Here is a 10,549-nt window from a genome sequence, read left to right as displayed (position 1 = left end):
CTCCCTTCATTCCTTCTTTCCTTCCTTCCTTTTTTTCTTTCTTTCTTTCTTCCTTCCTTTCATTCTTTCCTTCTTTACTTCCCAGTACCTTCTTCATCTCCTGAGATTATAAACGTTTCAGCTAAAGAGTCTAAAGTCGTTAATCCAAACGTTTTATCCTCCGTTGGGTGGTTGTGCCGACAGTGCATCTCATGCCGTGCACTATAGGCATTACTTGAGGGTCCTTGTAGGTTCCCTTCGGCCCCCTAGCTGCAATAACTTTTTGTTCCTTTTACTGTTCCTCCTTACATATTCTCTTTGATGCAAAGTGCAACTGCTTTGAGGTTTTCCTCCTGTTACACCTTTCACACCTTTCACTGTCAGTTTCCGTTTCGTCGCTGAATGACCTCATAGGTCCCAGCGCTTGGCCTTTAACCTAAATTCTGTATTCAATTCAATTTAAACCTTTTATAATTCTCTGTTATTCCAGTTCACTCTTTTCGTTGAGTTGGTTTTTGGCGATTTTGGCTTTTTTTTTTACCTGAACGAACCGGAAAGGGCAGAGAGAGAGAGAGAGAGAGAGAGAGAGAGAGAGAGAGAGAGAGAGAGAGAGAGAGAGAGAGAGATTAGATCTGACTCGAAACCAAAGAGAATTACGAAAGGTTTAAAGGAACGAAATTTAAAGATTTGTTAAATTATTTCTTTATATTACTGGAACGTTGTAGGGAATTTCAATGGCAGTTTATATTATAGTATCAAACAATAACGGTGCAGTTAGATGAACGTTTGCAGTTAAGTATCTATAGTATATATATTATATATAATATAATATACTATTATAAATATATATATAGTATTATATTATATAATATCTATATGTGTGTGTGTGTGTGTGTGTGAAAATTGAAAAAATTTTTTTATCACATCACCGTGATTCATATACATGCATTATTCTACAAATGTCCTTTAATATCCAATTCGCTCTACCTCGGAAGTAACATATTTTCATATATAGCATGTTAACCGAAGGGGAATTTTTTAATCGATAATAATTTCGCTCCCTCGTGGATTCGAACCAGCACCTAGAGGAGAAAGCAGGACTTCACTTGGCCGACTTGGGTAAAGACTTCACTGAAGTCCTGATTTCTCCACTGTGCGCTGGCTCGAATCCACGAGAGGACGGAATTATGATCAACTAAAAAATTTCCCTTGGGTTGTTACCATATACGAAAATATATTAATTCCGAGGTAGAGCGAATTGGATCCTAAAGAACATTTGTAGCTGAATGCATATGTATGCATGTTGTATGTATAGACACACACACACACACACACACACACACATATATATATATATATATATATATTTACTATTATATATATTATATATATATATATTTATATATTTTATATATATAATATATATATATATATATATATATATATATATATATATATATTAATATATAAGTATATAATTTGTACATATACATACACATTACAACAAAGAAACGTAAAGAAAAGAAACCGGTAAAACAAAAACAAAAATAAAGAATTAAACAGCATATTTTATGCATTAGTTCCTCGTTGGACGAGTGGTTTTCGCGGAATCAGAGGAATTTATTTCTGGTGATAGAAATTAATTTCTCGATATAATGTGGTTCGGATCCCACAATAAGCTGTAGGTCCCGTTGCTAGGTGACCAATTGGTTCCTAGCCACGTAAAAATATCTAATCCTTCGGGCCAGCCCTAGGAGAGCTGTTAATCAACTCAGTGGTCTGGTAAAACTAAGATATACTTAACTTTAAGCCTGAAATGAAGTATATATAGCAATGTTCATTTAAGAAGATGTTATTTGCTCTGAATTCCCTTTGAATTATTGCTGAATCTATCGTGACGACAAAAACAGTGTTAAAGTGACATTCAGATAATTTTACAATCAGTGTTACTGTTAGGATACGAATTCTTTCCCAGTAGCCGCGTACAACTTGTTGCAGGCATTTTCAAATATGATTTTGACATCAACACCACTTATCTAAGGATTATCTCTCTCTCTCTCTCTCCTCTCTCTCTCTCCTCTCTCTCTCTCTCTCTCTCATTTCCCTGTTAGGTGGGGACTGCTACATTTACCTGACTGGCAAGAATTCATTTGGCGATCTGAGTCTGTTTCATAACAAAGCCATTGTTTCGCTTTCAACCTTTGCAATGAATTACAACTACACGTGATAAATAGGCTCTTAGAATAGTATACGGTCCTTACTGGATCCTGATACCATCGCGTAATGCATAATTAAAAGATGGAGGCCCTTGAAGGAGTATTCATCAAATGTTCTCTCTCTCTCTCTCTCTCTCTCTCTCTCTCTCTCTCTCTCTCTCTCTCTCTCTCGTATGCAAAAACACCTACACAAGCAATATACATTTCTACATTTTTGTTACTTGTCCGTGTTTTGCCTGAATAGAGTATTTACTTCCGGTTTTTATCACTAATAATGCATAAGTGATATTCTCTCTCTCTCTCTCTCTCTCTCTCTCTCTCTCTCTCTCTCATCTCTACACACACACACACACACACACACACACACACACACACAAGCAAAATACATTTCTCCATTTTTGTAACTTTGTATTTACTTCCGGGTTTTATCACTAGTATACGCAGCTAGTTGTTCAGCTGGATAAATAGATAATTCACGTTCAGTCGCGCAAGCACCCTTTGTTTACTGTAGATGTAGCAGTCGGCATCCGTAGATGAGAGCTCTTGTTTTCCGTCCCTCATCAGTCTGTTTATAGAAACGCCTCTCCATCTATTTGTTTGTAAGAAATGCCATAGTTCGAAAACGAGTTTTCATAATAACAACAATAATAATATTAGTTTTCATTCTAAATTTTCGGAATGTCAAATGAAGAATGAAAATTCATGATTGTCTTGATTTTTAATTTTCTGAAAAGAAAACTTGTATCGGGTTAGTCTGTCCATCCGCACTTTTTCTGTCCGCCCTCAGATCTTAAAAACTACTGAGGCTAGAGGGCTGCAAACTGGTATGTTGATCATCCACTCTCCAATCATCAAACATATCAAATTGCTGCTCTCTACTCAGTAGTTTATATTTTATTTAAAGGTAAAGTTGGCCATAATCTTGCTTCTGGTAAAGTTATAGGATAGGCTAAAACCGGGCCGCGGGTGAAGTTTCATGGTCTCATATAAGCATTATACCGAGAACATCGAAAGATATATATTTTTCGGTGACCTTGAATATACGCTGTACAGAAACTTCGGCGCATTTTTAACTCGTTTCAAATGCGCTTACTTAAGCCAAGTGCTTTGAAAACTTCGTTCATTTCTCATTTTCAGTCTGATTTCTCTATGTAGTTTATTAGATTAATGATGATAAATAATGGTACGTAGCCGATTGCTGTACTAAATATAACATACGAGTCATACCTAAGTTTTCACTCTCACCGACAACGAACAACGCATAGTTCAGTTTTTAAAAAAAGCTAATAATAAACAAAATAAATAAGAGACTCCCTAAATCTCCCATTCAAACTGGAAGGAAACAGTGTGGCCCTCTCCAATTTGCATTGTTACATCGTGAACAGACGCCGCGACCTTAACAATTTGCTCCGAGGCATGGAGGCACTTGGCCCAGTAGACGGAGAGGTTCCCATTGACATTAGCATTTGGAGTTCCATTTAACAATCTACAATTCAACTTCCACTCCATAATCCTCTTCCGCTAGTAACTTCTACTGTAACATATATTTATTTTATTTCTTCTCCTCGTTCAGCTCCTGGATACCCACCCCCCCCCTCCTCCCCCCCCCATTTCCGCCCCCTACTCATTTTTGGCCTCCACATTCTCTTACAGTTTTTTTAGTTGGCTTTCCTCCTCCTCCTCCTCCTCCTCCTCCTCCTTCCTTCCTTTCTCAAGTTCTCGCATTTGTCTTTCTTTTCTTTTTCCAGTTCCTTCTACTTCTTCTTCCTTTAATAATTCTTCCTTTTCGTGTTCCTTCTCCTACTTCATTCTTCCAGTTTGTCCTCCTTGTATATATATATATATATATATATATATATAATATATATATATATATATATACATATATAGATATATATATATATATGTATCTATACTATATAAATATATATATATATATATATATATAAATATATATTTAATATTATATATTTTATATATATATATATATATATATTTATATATATTATTTAAATTTACCGCCCACCTCTTTTTGTCCATAGTGGGGATGGCTCCAGAGGGTGTTAACTTTCCGGTTTTCAACCAGTGATTTTTGGACTGTAGTCGGTAGACCCACCCTAGAAAATCAACCAGCGATCACCTAATTCACAGCTTAGGTCATCTGAGACTCACTGGGTGTAAGTGATATTTTCCTATATCCGTCCATTTTCGGTCTAGACCAGTGATTCTCAACCAGAGGAGAATTCCTCCCAGAGGGGAAATTGTGACCACAGATTGGCAGGTTCAAACTGGCTCTAGGACCGCACTACTGAGAGGTCACGCTTGACTTTCTCTCCGCTGGGTTGTGTGTTTGAATGAGTATTTTGTTGCATATTATTTGGAATGCACCTTTTTGAGGCAGGCATTCTGGCATATAGTGAAAGGGTACATGGGTCAAAAAAGGTTGAGAACCACTGCTCTAGACAAGTAACTAATTTTCTCACTCTCTCTTGAGGTGAGTATCCATGACAACGAAGAAAGCCCAAAATTTCGAAGAAATTTAGCCTATAGGAAAGACAAGTACCTGATGTAGTGCACGAATTAAGAATTCTCATCGAATTTGAGATCGCCAACGTTTGTTTGTTTGTTAATTCTGTGACTAATGTGAGATTAAAAAAAAAAAAGTTTATTTATATGACCCCTCGTCTGTGAGCACCTCGGATGAATTAGGAAGGAAGGACACCCTGGAAGTCAGTGTAGCAGAATGGAATTAGTGGAAATAGGTCGTCTCAGGTTGATGGTTTTAGTGTGTTAATAATAATAATAATAATAATAATAATAATAATAATAATAATAATAATAATAATAATAATAATAATAATAATAATAATAATAATGATAATAATAATAATAATAATAATAATAATAATAATAATAATAAGAAGAAGAAGAAGAAGAAGAAGAAGAAGAAGAAGAAGAAGAAGAAACGTCTCAACTAATGTTAGTTATCAAATAGAACATTAAAACCGATAAGTTGAAGACCATTCCTTCTTTTTCTAAAAAAAAAAATAATAATAATAATAATAATAATAACCCGAACACCCTGATGAAGAAGAAGACGACAACCAGAGCAGTAATAATAATAATAATAATAATAATAATTAATAATAATAATAATAATAATAACGGCATGTAAGAGCGTCGAAGAGGAATTTACGTTCGAAATATCAGATATGAAAACGAAGTTTTCATTTAATCAAGACTCCCTTACAAAACTGTGAACGTTAATGATAATGTGTTTCCGAAGTTCCTGAGAAGTTCACGCGAAGAGAGCGAGGCACTCATCTTGTAGACATGAAAATAGGCCCAGCGTCTGCAGAATTATTCAGTTTTTGAGCGTTCAGCAGAAATTTTGTAAATTGAGACTAAATTCGTTATACATTAGTTTATTTCTCTCTCTCTCTCTCTCTCTCTCTCTCTCTCTCTCTCTCTCTCACACACACACACACACAGCTTACTTTAATTCATTGTTTTCAAAAAATCTATGTGTCCCATTGAAAAAATCTCCCGTAGAGGGTAGGGCTATTAGTGCACCTCGCGCGATGCACTGTAGGCATTATTTAAGCGTTTTTGCACTAACTCCGCGCTAACTCTGTAACCCATAGCGGCAACCCCTTTCATTCCTTTTACTGTACCTCTGTTCATATTCTTTCTTCAATCTTACTTTCCACCTTCTCTTAACAGTTGTTTCATATTGCAAGTAGCGAGGTTTTCTTCCTTTTACACCTTTCAAACCTTCTTTACTTTCAATTTGCCTTTCAGCGCTGAATGACCTAATAGGTCCCAGCGCTTAGCCTTTGGCCTATATTTGATATACTAGTGCATTTGTAAAACTCTTGCAACTCACAGGGGTTAGCGATCCTTTGGTTGAAAACTACTGCTATGCAGAAGAACGGTCCAAGTAGACATGACTTCGGAATTCGACAAAAACATATCTCCCAAATTTTTTTTTCAGTTCATTTAAACAGTAAAACGAGCAACACAGGTCCTTTTCTACGACGACCCTTTCCCTACCTCTCCCTTTCCACTCCTCCAGAGCATCATTTCTTGACTGGAGAATGTCCCTCTGCCGTAACGGCGTTACGCAATGTTTAAATCACGCGGCACTGAATCATTCGGTGCCGCTTGGCGTTGAAGAGGAAGTTGGGGTTGGAGGGGGGGGGGGGGGGGAGGTGTCTCCTGTAGCTTTGATGTTCGTTACTGGAATGTGAGATGTCCAAGGTCACGAGAGAATGTATTTTGCAGAATCTCCTACTGATTGTGGAGGTCAGCGCAAATTCTGTATGTTCCAGTATATATGCTGTATGCAGATATGAGCTTAGAAAGCTGTACTTCGTAGACATAGTCGTCTGTAATAGGTCGCTGCTAGGATGAAAAAATGTGTGTGTGTGAACTTCAACGCAAAATACTGGCTGAGGATTTGCTTCTCAGATACATAAATACATACACACACACTATGTATAGATATATATATATATATATATATATATATATATATATACATATGTGTGTGTGTGTGTGTTGTGTGGGTGGCTGTGTGTATGTATGTATTGTATGTATATGTGTGTTGTGTGGTGTGTGTGTGTTTGATGGGTGTGTGTATATGTAGTAGTATGTATGTGTATGTGTGTATGTTATTGTGTTTATATATCTTAGAAGCATAGTCTTCACAAACGCACATATTCCCCATCCTGACAGCGACCTATTCCAGTCGACTATTTACTAAGTACAGCTTCCTAAGCTTTTATATATATATATATATATATATATATATCTATATATATATATTATATATATATATAATATATATATATATATATACACGTGTGTGTTTAAAAGCCACCATAACCTTTTAACTTTTGGGCTTCTTCCCATGAGGAAATCATAAAGTTGGGAGCTTAGAGTAGCAAGTACTTACATCATGTACGTATTATGTGATGCAAGTCATCAGGTGATTCTGTATATGTAAACGCACGCACACACATACTTACATACATATTTGCATTGCTATTATTTTCCTTTTTTTCCACCTGGCTGTAACATTCACAGCGTCTAATTACCAGTCTTGTTTTCATGCCTCCTCTCGTGTTCATAGAAACCATCCATTTTCTGAAATGCTATATCCTAAAAGTCATTTGCCACCAGACACATATTCCTGGATGTAACAGGTGATAGGCTAATTTGTCTCAGTAATTCCAGGCCATTAGGAAGGTGGTGAATGCCTTCTAAAATTCGTCCTGATAATGAAGCCAAAACCATCCAACTTTGCTTCTCCACAGGTGTGGTGAATTGGTGCAAGTGTGCGTCATTGGAAAATCAGGTGAAAGCATCCCTCCCTTTGAATCAGTCAACGCCGTAACCGAAACATATCGGTATTAATGTGGCATTCCCTGAGAGCCTGCCTCGAAAGGTCTTCTCCTCCAATGAGACTGATAGTGGGATCATCGATTAATGATTCTGTAAGCCACGGTTGAGTTTCGTTGTCCACACTGCAAAGCCACAACGGCAATGGGTAGAATAAAACTAGTTGTAAAGCAACAACAGCAATACGTAGAATAAAATAACTGCAAAGCCACAACTGCAATGGGTAGAATACAATAACTGTAAAGCCACAGTAGCACTGCGTAGGGAAAAATAACTGCAGCTTCCAACCTCAACTCAATCAACGAGGACCCTACGTATCAGTCACTGTCAGAACTTACTGACTGGTGACTTGGAACCTCACTCTTAGCAGTACCAGATCGCCTCCTCTCACTCCGCCACCCCATTTTTTCCCCTAAAAAAGTTTATTTATTTATTTATTTATTTATTTTTATTTTTTTTTTAAGGTAACACCATACTTACCGTCTTTTATATTCCTTGTTTTGTCAAGATAAAACAGTTCACAAAATTCGCATCCTCACTCACGAATTAACAGTGAGTTTCACGTTAGAATATGCTAAGAGTATTATTGTAGGTCTGCCCTCTTTTGGCTGTTATTTCGTTGCTATGAAACCCCTGTTCTGTTTTGATAGATACAGTACCTTGGCGGTTTTCCTTACAAAAAAAAAAAAAAAAAAAAAAAAAAGTAGTCAAGTCCCTATACCCTCGGCTGAAGCAGAATTTGGGGACTTACTGTATGATACCGTGTTGGTGCTGATTTCGCCGTACTGGCGTCTCCCCACCAGTCGACCCATAAGTGAATGAGTATCAGAATCAGCGTAGAGTCAAAAGAGGGTATGGGGCTAGCAACCTCATCTCAAGAGGCCTGTTGAGAACCGGAAAGCTAACTCGGCTAGCAGCCCAATATACAATTCCGGTCCCTGCATTGAAATGTGTGGTCAGAAATAAACGCTTTCAAGTTCGTTTCCTTGTGAAGATTTTCTAGTGCATAAGACTGTTTATTTGTGCTTTTTATACACACACACACGTACACACACACACACACACACACACACACACACATATATATATATATATATATATATATATATATATATATATATACGTATATATATATATATTAATATATATATATATATGTGTGTGTGTGTGTATGTGTGTGTGTGTTTGTGTGTGTGTGTATGTTTGTGTGTGTGTAGTGTTTTATGTAAATTTATGTAGATCTACATATAAAATTTTATGTCTTGTGCAAATTTCCCAGCTTATTTAAGAATATATGGGTGCAAAAATATTTTTGCATACCTCTCTGCATATATCATTTTAAATTGTTTGCTGCATCATTCCAGCTTCTTCAAGTCAATGGTACTAATTAAAAGTTGAACAATTTCTTATGCTAATTTGACTTTTTTGGCGCATTGACTGTATCTTAATACAGCTCTCTGAATTTACGTGTGTATTCGTGTTTAGTGTGTTTATTATCTAATTTCCTGTTTTGTTTTGTTTTTTTGCACCGGGGTAAAAAGATGAAAACAATTAAGCTGCATTAAGTGTTTGCTTATATACGAGCACGTATGAACGCGGAACAAAATAATAAAAAAGTTTGAAGTGAAAACCCTCGTGAATTATTCGTAAGTTTATAAATGCCTAGAGAGAAATAACAGACGTCTGTTGCTCTCTACTTACCAGTAAACGAGAAGAATCTGTGTGAAATGTCGAGGAAAACAGCTCGGTTGGGTTTTAATAGCAATAGCCTGTAACGAGAGAAGTAGCCAGAACTGAGCGGTTCCTTTGCTCACACTCCACCCAGGACAGCGTATGGCCGTACACTGACTGGCTTGCTTGTCTAGCTTACTCTCTCTCTCTCTCTCTCTCTCTCTCTCTCTCTCTCTCTCTCTCTCTCTCTCCATGTTCACGCGTCTGTTATCAGTTATTCGTTTTCTTCTCGTTTATTCTCCTTATGTTTTATTCAGTGCTTCCTCTCCCTCCTCTCTTTTTCTGTCGTGTTTATATATTAAATGCTCTCTCTATTATTTTCAGCTATTCTCTCTCTCTCTCTCTCTCTCTCTCTCTCTCTCTCTCTCTCATGTTTCATTCAGTGCTTCTCTCTCTGTCCTCTCTCTTATGTTGTATTCAGCACTCTCTCTCTCTCTCTCTCTCTCTCTCTCTCTCTCTCTCTCTCTCTCGTTTGCCTATTGAGAGCTTTAATCTTGCCATGCTTATTCGTTCAAATACATTTATTTCAGATTTTTAAAAATTTTCCTTCGTCCTTTAGAAAATAAATTTAAGATATATGTTTGTTGCTTAAAGTCTTTATTGCAAGAACACAATTTACAGGAATTTTTAAGCATCTTAGCGCCAGAGCTTTGCCCCGATTAATCAATGTTCCTTCTGCGTTGGTACAGAATGGTTATGGAGCGCCTCAGTGGCGTGGTTGGTATGGTCTTTGCCCGCCACCTCGGTGAACGCGAGTTCGATTCTCGGTCATTCCATTGAGGAGTAGGAGATGTGTATTTCTGATGATAGAAGTTCACTCTCGACGTGGTTCGAAAGTCACGTAAAGCCGTTGGTCCCGTTGCTGAATAACCACTGGTTCCAGGCAACGTAAAAACACCATACAAACAAACAAACAAGCAATGGTTATGTCCGTTATAGCAGCATCTAACAAACACTTCTTCTAATATTGGCTAAATTGGTGCGATCCTTTTAAAGATATAAATTAAAAAGTAAAACAAAAAGAAAATAATAAGATTAATAGATAGTAAATACATTAAAAAGGTAGAATATTAAATAATATATTTTTCATAAATACAATTTTTTTCTCCCGTAAGTTTTCCCGTTTCGCTAATTGTCTTATATTTCGCCCGATTATCATATTCATGTATTTCCTCTTTCCATAATGACGATTCTCTTGTTTTTTCTAGCTCGTCTTCCCT

At 36.7% G+C, this 10,549-nt stretch overlaps 1 protein-coding gene across 1 annotated transcript in view; it reads right to left on the bottom strand.

The window, feature by feature from the left end:
- The window catches only part of LOC135199842 (putative sodium-coupled neutral amino acid transporter 11), a 203,011-nt gene extending 193,579 nt beyond the window's left edge, over window positions 1–9,432 (bottom strand). The window contains exon 1 of the mRNA XM_064227980.1: window positions 9,300–9,432. The gene's annotated coding sequence lies outside the window, so the exon portion shown is untranslated. The remainder of the gene's footprint in view (window positions 1–9,299) is intronic.
- Between the last annotated feature and the right edge of the window lie 1,117 nt (window positions 9,433–10,549).

This window comes from Macrobrachium nipponense, chromosome 26 (assembly GCF_015104395.2).
Source record: "Macrobrachium nipponense isolate FS-2020 chromosome 26, ASM1510439v2, whole genome shotgun sequence".
NCBI lineage: Eukaryota > Metazoa > Arthropoda > Malacostraca > Decapoda > Palaemonidae > Macrobrachium > Macrobrachium nipponense.
Note: the sequence above shows the minus strand (reverse complement) of the source record. Positions and strands in the feature narration are given on the sequence as shown.